The 11,955-nt window shown below is 37.0% G+C and overlaps 1 protein-coding gene across 7 annotated transcripts in view; it reads right to left on the reverse strand.

Moving 5' to 3' along the window:
• The window catches only part of epb41l2 (erythrocyte membrane protein band 4.1-like 2), a 46,160-nt gene extending 40,892 nt beyond the window's left edge, over positions 1 to 5,268 (reverse strand). For all 7 annotated transcript variants that reach the window (XM_086167391.1, XM_086167388.1, XM_086167392.1 and 4 more), the window contains exon 1: positions 5,139 to 5,268. The gene's annotated coding sequence lies outside the window, so the exon portion shown is untranslated. The remainder of the gene's footprint in view (positions 1 to 5,138) is intronic.
• Between the last annotated feature and the right edge of the window lie 6,687 nt (positions 5,269 to 11,955).

Here is an 11,955-nt window from a genome sequence, read left to right on the forward strand (position 1 = left end):
GTGTTTTTTACAGAGGTTTTGCTTTGGCATGCTACCTGGCGACCATAAATATGATGACAGTAAATACAGTGCCGTCACTAACCTCTGTTTCAATTACTTGAAACAAAGTTCTTGTTTTTTTCTGTCTATCTCACAGAAGGTTTACTTAATTTTGAGGCTGAAATGCAATTGTGGAATTTCCAAATCACACTAGAACAGTATTAGACTTCATATTTTTTTAAGTATCCTGCATTTTGTGAAACTAAACAAAACAAATGAAGAGCTTTAACATTCATAAGATTAAGATAACTAAAATGTTTGTTCTACCAATCATCGTCCACATGCAAAATCCACTCGTTTTTAGATACGTTTTTCAAAATGTTCTAGAAACACTTTGAGGAAGCCAATCAGACCAAGGTGGCTTTTGTGCTCTCTCACCCTACTTGTTACAGTCACTCCCCTTTCTTCCCAGTCGTTTTCCCTTCACCACCTCTTTCTCTCTCCACAATTGAAGTTCACCTCCCCAACACAAGCCCTCTTTTAACAGCTAATGACAAAACAGAAGCTTTCAAGCAGGATGAATGGAGGATGTCAAGTGAGGAGCTTATGAATGACCGTGTCCAATAAATAATGAGTGGCAATAAATGAAGATGCAAAAATATTTTTTTTTTAATGTGAATAATTAGAAAAAATTAGTTTAGGACATAAATATTTGATGTTATAGTCAGTTTACTCAAGCATCAATGTCAGATAAAACCTTTTGTAAAAATATAGCAAGGCCATAAGACAGACATCAAATGTTTTCCTTCCATTGTAAATTACCCTATTGTTTTATTTTCATATATATTTTGTTATTTGTCATATTAAATGCTAGAAAATATTGAAAAAATATATTAAATAGCCCCACATCCGCAGTGGCGTCTTCAGTGTCTCCAAACCTATCATATTCTGACCTAATGTTACACGTCAAATTTTGAGGTTTAAAACTCAGATAGAATAAACACTGCTCAAATTGGGTTAAAATAACAACAGACAGATATGATTACAAAAAAAACAGTATCTTGATTTTGAACATGATAAATCCTCTATTCCAAATTTGCACAATATGAAAATGTTGAAATCAAATGATGTGATCAAAGTATCTTATCATCATTTTTTGTACTGATAAAACTTCAGACAAAAGATTTTCCACCCGGTAGCTCCCTAGGAAGTAGATTTTTGGAAGATGAAGGCTCTGCCCTGTCGTGCCCTGCTCTGTTCAGCCTCTAACTAATCTGTTTTTAACTATATCTGGCTCCAGTCCAAAGCCACAGGCCCACTCTCTTTTTTTATATTCTATCATTCCTTTCAGCTGGTCACTTGCTGGGAAGGCAGTTTGGCCTCTCTTTCTCCCTCACTGATGCAGCATTACCCTTCAAGACAAAGATTTTCTATTCTCCCCTAATAGACCTAAATACTTAACAAAAGATCAGACTACAAACCACAATTTGAAAAAAAAAAACCCCAACCTTCTTGCTGGTGCAACATGACAGTAACACTGACTGTTTTTATCACTCTCATTACAGTGATCCCCTTTCGCCAGAACACTAACTTCACGCTACCCCTCTGGTTTTTCATTTTTTCAGCAAATTTCAACTGTTCTTTCACTTTTCACTGCTTTGACTCCCTCTTTTTCCCTCGCTTTCTCCGTAGCAGTAATAAGCTCCACACTACATTATGGTTGCAATTCATAAGTGACTCTCTGATCTTCTGTGTGACTCTGAGTCCCACTGACTCAAAAGCCCTGAGAGCTTGAGACTAATACTCTGTGGTCATGGCTGACTGCAAAATTGTCCGATATGTTCACCTTAACAATTGTTTTGACACTTCCAGAGTCACTCCAATCATGACAGGGATGAAAGGATTGAAATGTTATTAGAAAGCAGAAAATGAGGCAGGACGGTTGGATTTTTTGTTAAATAGAGATGAAAATTTAAACCACTTTATTAAGAATCAAGTTATAACATGTTTTCTAGGAACATGCAGTGGCAGCGTGTGACTCCATGTGGGTATAAGAGGATGCAATGCTTTGTGCTCCCGCTGAGCCGACTGGGTCAGGATGAAAACACAAACACACACACACACACACACACACACACACACACACACACACACACACACACACACACACACACACACACACACACAAGGATGTTCCCATAGCCTTTCCGAATGGTTAAGCAATCTCCCACTCTCTCTGTCGCTCTTATTCAGACACTTTCTTCTCCTCTGTCTGACTCTTAGTCACTTCCTCTTTAATGTTTTTTTTCCGTCTCCATCTGCATTCTTCACCTTGACAGTGTGACGAGAGAGAAGCACTCATGCCATACACCATGTGGGTGCAGACAATTATGAGTCCATAGAAGATTTTGATAAAATCAATTATTTATACTGTCTCAAGCAAAACCGACCAGTTGAAAGCTACAACCACACTTGATCTCACCTTAAGCTTAGCTATTTGGTTTATTAAGATACCATATTAAATTTCTATGCCCCTTCACAGTGATTCTGGCTCAATTCTCTGAATAATTGTTTTTCGCGGAATAAAGGCAAAAACTGTTTATGACAAATACCGTGCAAAATACAGTTAAAATTGGTCTTTCAACAATAGTTCTACATGTTTTGTGGCATAACATACACATGACAGTGGAAGTACACTCGGAAATACTCTTAAACAAAACTCAACCTTACACAAATTATGGAAACTAGAATTCTAGTGAGACACTAAAATCCTGCACTCATTTAAACTAGTATTGAGTTACATCCAGCTACCTTTAATGAGGAGATTCTCCCACCAGGACAACCAATTAAGGTCACTCATTAGTGGGTTTGACAGACCAGCCACTGTTCTACACATCCTGAGTCTGAAATGAACATGGTGATAATAGATGAACTATACAGAGGGCATAGTTGTGGGTAAGAGCAAAAAGAAAAAGAAATCATACCAAAAGATAGAGCTATGGCTCACTCTCATGTTATCAGGCATCAAATATTCAAGATACTCTGTGGTAAATGACATCAAACTCTTCAAAAGGCGTTACCCTGTAAATATGTATGGTAAATCGTACCGTGAAATGAAAAACAATGGATCATGTGTGATAAATATTCTCATGCCTGTTTCAACATCATATGCATCTTCGGTTCTGTACGAATCCTTTTGAGATTTACTGTTGAATTAAACAAATTCAATTCTCCATGCATTTCTGGCTTCGTGGGAGTATATCAGTCTGTATGGAATTTCAGCACAACACTGCACATCAACTGCAAAGCTTAGCATTGAATTAAATTGCATTCCTACACTAAGACGCATCAAATCGATGCTCTGAGTTGATAAAGAACTGGACAGTGAAAAAACTTGTATTTTTTCCAACTCCAAGGTTCAGTCACTGTACATGTGGTTCCTGCACAACCACAAATAACAATAATTACTTTTCTCTACTGCATAATCTACTTTATTGTTAGTTTGTTCACCAATCATCCAAAAATAATCAGTTGAGGGGTAACTAGAAGCATCTTGATTATCATAGAAGACAAATTACACTATTACGTGCATTGCTTTTCTTCTTTACTGCTGATACAAAAGATAATGAAAGTACTGATAAAAAGTTAGGCAACGGAAAAGACAATACATTTAAAAATAGATACAGAGAAGAAAAAGCAACACTTATTAATGATATGCAAATTTCAAATGTGCTGGGGAGTGCATCAACCAATATAAACAATGCTGACTGTAATCCAGTTGTACACAGCTGTAATAACATTTACAGACAGCAATGGCTGATGTGAAACAAGGCAGTTTCAGATTATTTGACTTATTTTACTTTTGCAGGAAAAAGACCTGGGATGAATTGAGATGGAATGAAAAAAGATTAAACATGAATTGTGCTGCAATCTCTGCAAACCCATCAAGCAGAAGTTCACATACATGAAAATGGAGCTTCAATCACTTGTATCACTCACATTCTTGATAGGGTTTACATAAGGAGCGGTGAATTGCAAAGGACACTATAAAGACAAACCGATTCGATCATTGATGATACCAGATAGGAAGATGAGGTGTGACATTAAACCCAATTTAATTTTACAACATTAATAATAAAATATAGATGAAGACAAGTCCACCAGTGGCTTTTTGCATGTCAGCAAACTCAAATGAGCCTGTCAGTTAGCCTGCCTGTCCATGAGTCTGTGAAGTAGTTTTGACTGTACCATCTGTTCAGCAATGTGTGACTATTACATGTAAAAACACAAGGAACAGTATGTACCATTCATCTTAGTTTCATTCCACAATAAATATAATTCCGGATGTCAAGATGACAACATTTTGCGGATCTGTTTTTATTAACTTCACTCCTAAAATGATCACAGATGGCAAAGAACGGAAGTTTCAAGCTGCCTCTGGCAATTTATCTTTTAGCAACACACCGTTCATTCTGTTGGATTGAATGATTACTGTATATACGAGTGATGTTGAAAGAAACACTTGTTGGTAAATTAAAAAAAAAAAAAATTAGAATAATATTAATGTTTTTTTTAAAAAACGGATACCATACATGTTGAAAAAGTTGGGGGAGTTATGCTAGTGTTTTACCCCAAAACTAGCATGTTTCGAAGTACCAACCGCCAACGTTATCTCTCAGTTAACGAAGAAGTATACCTACACCAGGAAATGCTGTCAACCACGGTAACTCAATGGATTCTCTTCTATTACGTAAATTTCCTCTAAATGTGCGCATTTAGCATTGGCTTCACTTCTTAATCGAAAAGCACGGCGTAAGTAACGTAAACAATGACCAAGCGGGATGAAGCGGTTACATGAAAGTGGCATAGGTGATGCTAAAAGGGATAATATGGAAGGAGATAGGCGCCATGAAGCGCCCAACAACGAAGGGATGCATTCTACCGCGAATAACGGATTTCGTGCGAATCGGGGTTCGTTTAGCTTGGATATATGACAATTTCCAGTTATTGGTTTCAGTGCAGGTCGAATATTCGGACACTAACACTCGCAAAGCCTACTATTAAAACTGAAACATTTACGCGTTGCTTTCATTGAATAATCCTGCAGTTGATGATACATGGATCACGTGATTTAAAAGGGGGTTAAAATGGAGTGTTACCTGTGATTATTTCCGACGATGCGTACGGGGAACTTCCAAAAGTGACCTCTTTAATCTGTTCTCCAGCAAAAAATAAAGCACGTCCCGCTGCCTCGGTCTCAGAAAATCTCAACTACTCTCCACACCGTCTATCTGGCTAAGGCTCAAAGCAGACGTGTCGATCATCTCAAGTCCCGCCCCATGGAGTGAAAAAACATCATTTTCCTCCCCATCATTGGCCAACGGGGATTACTGTATCAGATTCGAAGGTGTGATTGGTTAATTTCACTGTCGATCACTGTTGGAGGGACGCTCAATGCGGATACAACCGCGCTGCACAGTAGCGACCTCTAGAGGCGTAAATATGCTACTGCAATGTTTTGTCTGCGGAATCCACCAACATATTATATATATATACGTTTGTGTGATGTTTTTGGGTCTGGAAAATGTTTTAAAGAAAAGATTGCAAGATTATTTTAATTTTCTATATTATACCTCTACATTTATGCTTCAAGAATCACAGGAGTAAATGAAGATATAACAAGGGTATACATTTATGTCTCATACATTTTTAAGGTTATTGTTAGATGATTTTGGCAGTAAAAATCTGGAATCAGTGATGCAAAATACAAAAGTACCATTTTCTGTTTAATTTTGGCATATGACAAACTAAAAACATCAAAATGAGTATAAAATAGGGCCACAAAATATTCAATTGTGAGCCATAATCTTAAAACTAATATTTGCTCTATTGTGAATTTTTTAAAATGAAGTGAATGTTCATACAAATTGGAGGCACATTTAGCCTCCAAATGAAATTTCTGCAAATATTTTACCTGTCTGGAAACCTTTGCTTATATATTGTAACTACTGATGTTTAACTCTCATTATTAAAGACTGATACATGTCATGTAGCCAGTTGATATTTCATTTCTCAGTCGCTGACATTGTTACTCTCACACACGTGCCGGCACACACACTCATACATATACACACACACACACACGCTCACACAGATTAGCTCAGGGAATTGGCTTACAGCGTAAGAGAACTTGGAGATTTAACATCCAGGAGAAATACAAAATATACATGGGAACTCTAACGAGAATAAATGAAAGCAAGTTTGAGCCAAAAGGTTAAAGGTGTTAAATAGAAATCGTATTTGTTTTTTGTTTTTTTTTATACAAACTTACAAAAGACAAGAAAATGTCAGTAGTAGCATGTGAAAACAACAGTTAATCATCCCAAGCATCCCATTGGGTCGCTGCATACGGATCAAAAGTCATATTATAAGTAAGAGATGTGTTTGGGGTGTTTTCCAGTGGACTCACCATCAGCAGAGTAGCATGGATCCAGCAGATAAACACAGCAGCCAGTGAAGCGTTCACATACAAACAGGACAGAATAGGACAGGCATTACTTCAAACACTGAGACTCATTAAGTTTCACGGCAAAATTGATTTTCAAATGAGCTGCATCTGCTTCAGCTGTATCGGTATTCCGCGAATGTCAAAAATCAGGTTGAGGCTATCACAGGGTGTTACGTAATTTCATCCATTTCTGTCTCACAAATTCGATCTGAGCTCCAAGTCTAATCATTTGGTCAACCTTCTTCTTCAGTCTTTCCTCATAGTTCATTTCACGAGGCTCATATTATGAAGATTCCTAAAAATAGCAACTTCAAACAGCACTCATATTCTGAGGATTTAATCAGTTTTCATCCAGTCTGCTTTGAAAATATGCAGTAGATTCTCGATCACCCCAGACAGCCACGAGGAAATAGACAATTGCTATAATTTGGTTTGTCATTTGACTCAGTCTCATTTTATTGACACATGTTAGCAATCACATCAAATTCTTATCACACATGAATTGATGTAGATGAAGATTATTGTCCTTTACTTCGTTTTTCAGGCCTTAAATTGAACACAAATTTTCTACCGGTCTCAATTCTTCATCAAAACATTGCTAACACTGATTAAAGAATTAGCTATCGTTAATTTCGGGAATGGACACTATAGGAGGCACTTTTGTAGCAATTTCAAGTGCTGTGGAATTGCACAAAGTGTAATGCCATGATAACATTTGCTCAAAACAGGGAGACAATAAAATACAGCAAATTCTTTACCAAATATTTAACAAAGGAAAGAAGTACCTGTCAAATGTCCTACACTGCAAACATAGTTCCCATAGTAAGATTAAGACAAAGGCAAGACTACACCTTAATTAATCAGCCTAACTTGATCTACGGTCTCTCCCTCTCTTTTTCCCTCTTCTGGTATCTCCTCCCGATTGGATCTGAAAAAACCTCTCTAGAACAAGAAGCCACAACAAGATAGTCTTTCTGTCTTACGCCGGTTTACAAGACTGGCAATGCGGCGTCGGTTGCCTAGGGTGGCAGCGTCCCCATGTAGATCGTACAAGCTAAGAGGTAAAGCTAAAAAAGAAACTGTGTCCTTCACAGGCTGGCTGTTAGGTTTCATGCAGGCATTAGATCACAGCAGTGCAGCTTCTATGGAGGATTACAGTCGAGCTCTTCTGAGGGGAATTACCCAGACGTAGCCATCTGGACAGCAGAACACCACCTACTACTGCCTAACTGCTGCCCAGCCAATTCTTGGCCCCTGTTCTGAAAAACCCCGGACATCCGTTCCCCTTCACCTGTAATACAATCTCGTAAAACTCGATACCGGTTAAATGCTGGCAAAATATCAGGCAACATACCATTAAATTCTCTCAAGTAACAACAAATAAGTACATGAGTACATGTTAAACAAGCCCAGAAGGCTCAACACTTGATAAGTTGTAATGTTTGACCTGTTTGTTAGTCATATTTGTTTAGCGTATTGAAATGCAAAGTACGGTTCTATTTTTACTCTGTTCGTTGTCATGAACCGCTGCACAGGAAAAATATTATTTAATTTTCTTGCGTTATAGCATTTACTTTATCTGGCAGCATTAGCCCATTCAGTTTTTTAACTTTTCTCAAAAATATTCTTATTTTCAAGAACAGAATTTAGGGATAAATCTTTGGGAAAATAATGATAGATCAATGTTATGTATTTTGGACTCTTAGATTGGTCCAATATTTAACAAAGGTTCACTGAAGAGATGTTTGGTGTGTCTTATAAATTTTGGCTGATCATGTTCACACGCATCAGCTCTGTTTTGTTATTTCCTTTAATCCAGTTTTAAACTCGTGTCAAAAGACCACAGAAAGGTTTGCCCAGTCGTTTGTCCTCATTCAGCAGAGTTTCGGGACAGTTTTGGGGTCGTTTTTCAATTATTCTGAAATCGATAACTCATTCTCAATCCAAGCCGTGCTCTTTTTGGAAATGGATATGTAAAATAAATTTACTCCCAGTGTCTTTTCAAATTTCACCTGTTGGAACCCCGGTTTGCTTTCATCACCCTTCTATTTTCGCCAACATTTTATGATGTAATAAGGGCTTAACAGGGAAATGAGAATCAAATGAAAAACTATCATCAGCAACAAAATGCTAGAAATGATTGGAAAGATATAAGTCAATGCAAATTTGAATTTCACTATTAGACAGAAAATCTATGTATTATTTGGGGGGCTGCTTTAAATTTTCTCTTTATGAGAAGTTGTATAAACATATAGAAGTAGATTAATTCATTCACTGCTGATACAGACTTGGAAAACGAATGAATATATAAAGCATTTGGTTTGTACGGCTAATAAATGCATCCCAACAATCTGCAAATACATGTCAGCAACAGACAAGTCGTCTAAGGATCCCTGAATGCTTGCCTGTTCTCAAGAAATATCAATCAAAAGGCAAAACTATGTTGCTGTTGTGTAAGCAATGCATAATAAAGAAATTTGCAAATTTCTTCCAAAAGAAATAAAAACAAGGTATTTGAATATAACTGCAAAAAACATGTTTACTTAGGGAAATAAATATCTAGTTTCATTTGACCTGCTCACCAAATAACACAGCCATGACAATAAAAACCATCACGCATTAGATTCATTAAACTTTAAACATTTGAACTGAATTTTGAAAAAAATTGCAACACTGTCGGCCATAGCCTTAACACAGATAAAACACCTCCAGTAATGTGATAACGCAACAGAGCAAATGTTGCAAACAAAAGAGCTGACAGTTTTTACCTGAAAAGCAGATAAGAAGCAAACAGTCATGAATAACGATTCTCCCGTTCCACTCCTTCTTCCTCTCTTTCTCTCCACCTGTACTTAGCAAACAACAAGACACACAACACACACTCCTCTTTCACTTCTCACCTGTTTGCTTGTGATGTTCAAGCACCTCTCTCACTATTCTCTCTCTCTCTCTCTCTCTCTCCACTCCCTCTCTCTCTCTGTTCCTGTCTCACAATTCTTTTTGTTTGTGGTAATTCTAAACTTCGGGCTCAGGTGTCAAACAGATGAGGGTGAGGAACAGAGATTAAGAGCTCGAAGAAAGAACCGGAGACGAAGATAGGGGGGCGAGACGAACCCACAAATATTGTCAACATAGAAAAGATTAAAGGATTTTTATTGTCATTCCATTCTGATGAGAATGGAACAAAATTTGTTATTTTAGGCCCAATGGACACCTAGTAGAAGCAATAGAAGATAAAATCAAATCAAGATAATAATGATGATAATATTATGACATTAAAAAAATAATATATTATATGTATAATAATGATAAAATATGAAATATAATAATATGTAATATGTAATATTAATATATTATATTATATTATATTATATTATATTATATTATATTATATTATATTATATTATATTATATTGTGTATGGTCTTATTTTATATAATAATAATAATAATAATTGCTATTGTTGTTGTTATGCATTTTATTGACGACACCTTACTTGACAATAAAAATAAAAGCAAAAGTGACAAGTGTTAAAAGTATACAGAATATAAACAATATAAACAGCTTGATAAATAAACCTGGGCATGACAAGGTGTTCTGTGCAGTCAAGTAAAGTTTAATAGATAATTTCTGGAGTGTTTGTGGAGGGGGGGAAATAAAAAAATTCTCAACACAATTATTGAAGCACACACACAATTTTAAAATTTATTTTGAATTTTGTATCAAAAAAATGGCCATGGATGTGTAAATACTTTTCAAATTTTTACCTACTTGCCCAAAACGTTTTTTCCTAATCGAACACGGGACAAAGGTTTCTCGATCTGGAAGTGTCTTCATCGTGCTTACGTCTCTTTTTATGTGGGGACCGTGTGTTTGTGATAATGATGTCATGAATTCTTCTCATAGGCACAGAAAATCTCTAAATCTTAGTGAAAACATTCTTCTGGTGTCAAACTCAGTACAAGCATTGTTCCACAGCGAAGCCCAAACATTGAGCTGTTTGTAAATTGAGAGATGAAACTTGCGACTTGTAATGCAGCAATCTGATGGAAATATACCAGACTGGAATTCTTGGTGATAACCATCTTCTTTTATGTTGTTAATATTTTTATATCACCATTGTGTATTAAGTCAAATATACTATTTTTTAAATTAAAACCCATCTTTGTATTTGTATTAGAGCAGATAAAAATACTCAAATGGACTTATAACTGGGAGCTCTCAAGAATGTGTGTGATTTTACCCTCTGTAACAGTTTCCATCTCATCATAACAATCAGCATTTTGGAGCTAATTTTTTTGAGGGTGAATGTTAAAATATGTGGAAGGTGAAATGCAAGGTACTGAGAGGCCACTAGATGCCAGCAGCTCCCCTTTACATGCCAGTCTCTTCTTAAAACACCTAAAGGAAGAAACGAGTTCTCTGCAGACTGCAAAGGAGGTAAAAATGAAAATAAAGGTTTTCCTTGAAGACACTTTTAATGGATCTGTGTCAGTGTTGTTCTCTTGTTCTTTTGCGCTTCAGACAAAAACATAGTGTAATCCCGAAAGCCTTGCCCCCAAAAATGTCAGGAATTCTATGTGTTCCATACCAAGGGACTTTGAGGGGAAAATATCCCATCATATCTAACCCTTAGTTGTTGTGGCATTAAAAAGTCACTGAATAGTCATTGAATGAGGCTAATGCTTGAAGAGTTAGATCACATGGCTGCACTAAACATGGAAGAAAAACATCACATCATCATCTGATGACTTGATCTTTCAGTTTCTGTTAATTAGATCCAGACACTTGTACAATCACTTGTTCATGTCAGCGCGATGATGTTTCCACTGACTTCACTTTATCGCGTCAGAAATCGATCAAAACTAAAGACTCAGATTGTTTGAGCTTCAATACAGCCTCTAGTTCAAACTGTTCCTGGACAAAACTGAATAAGAGCTTTTTTTTTTTCCCTTTGCCGTGAGCGCGCTGATGAGAACGTCTTGTTCTTGAAACTTTCACGAGCAAAACCAATAAAATGCCCCCTTGGGTTTCGATGTTAACTATTGACCGTGGAAGATACTGTAGAGAGAAAACAACCGATTCTTTTCATCAACAGATCCCTGGTTATTTCAAGTGCGCCCGCTTCTCTGCAGAGCATCCAGCACTGCAGAGAGTCCACAGGAGAGCCACCTCCATCCTCAAGAACCCAACCCACTCCCAACACAGACGTCTCACACCTCTGCTCTCAGGCCAGAGGTGCACAAGCACCAAATGGATTTCAAGGCTACAGAAGCCTTTAGAAGCCCCCTCCCGACTCCCCTCCACTGCCCTCAAATTCCAGAAACAACTGACCGGAATTTAAATTCACAAACGAGCTTTACCTGAGTGTTTACATTTTTAATATGCACTTTTTTCTTTTCAGCGCAAACGTCCCCGATGTTGCACAAGAGTTGGCGAACCGGTCAAACAGCCGCCTAAGAATAGTCA

The sequence above is a fragment of the Fistularia commersonii genome, chromosome 20 (assembly GCF_037954325.1).
Source record: "Fistularia commersonii isolate RoL2024-O1a breed Wild chromosome 20, RoL_Fcom_v1.0, whole genome shotgun sequence".
Taxonomy (NCBI): domain Eukaryota; kingdom Metazoa; phylum Chordata; class Actinopteri; order Syngnathiformes; family Fistulariidae; genus Fistularia; species Fistularia commersonii.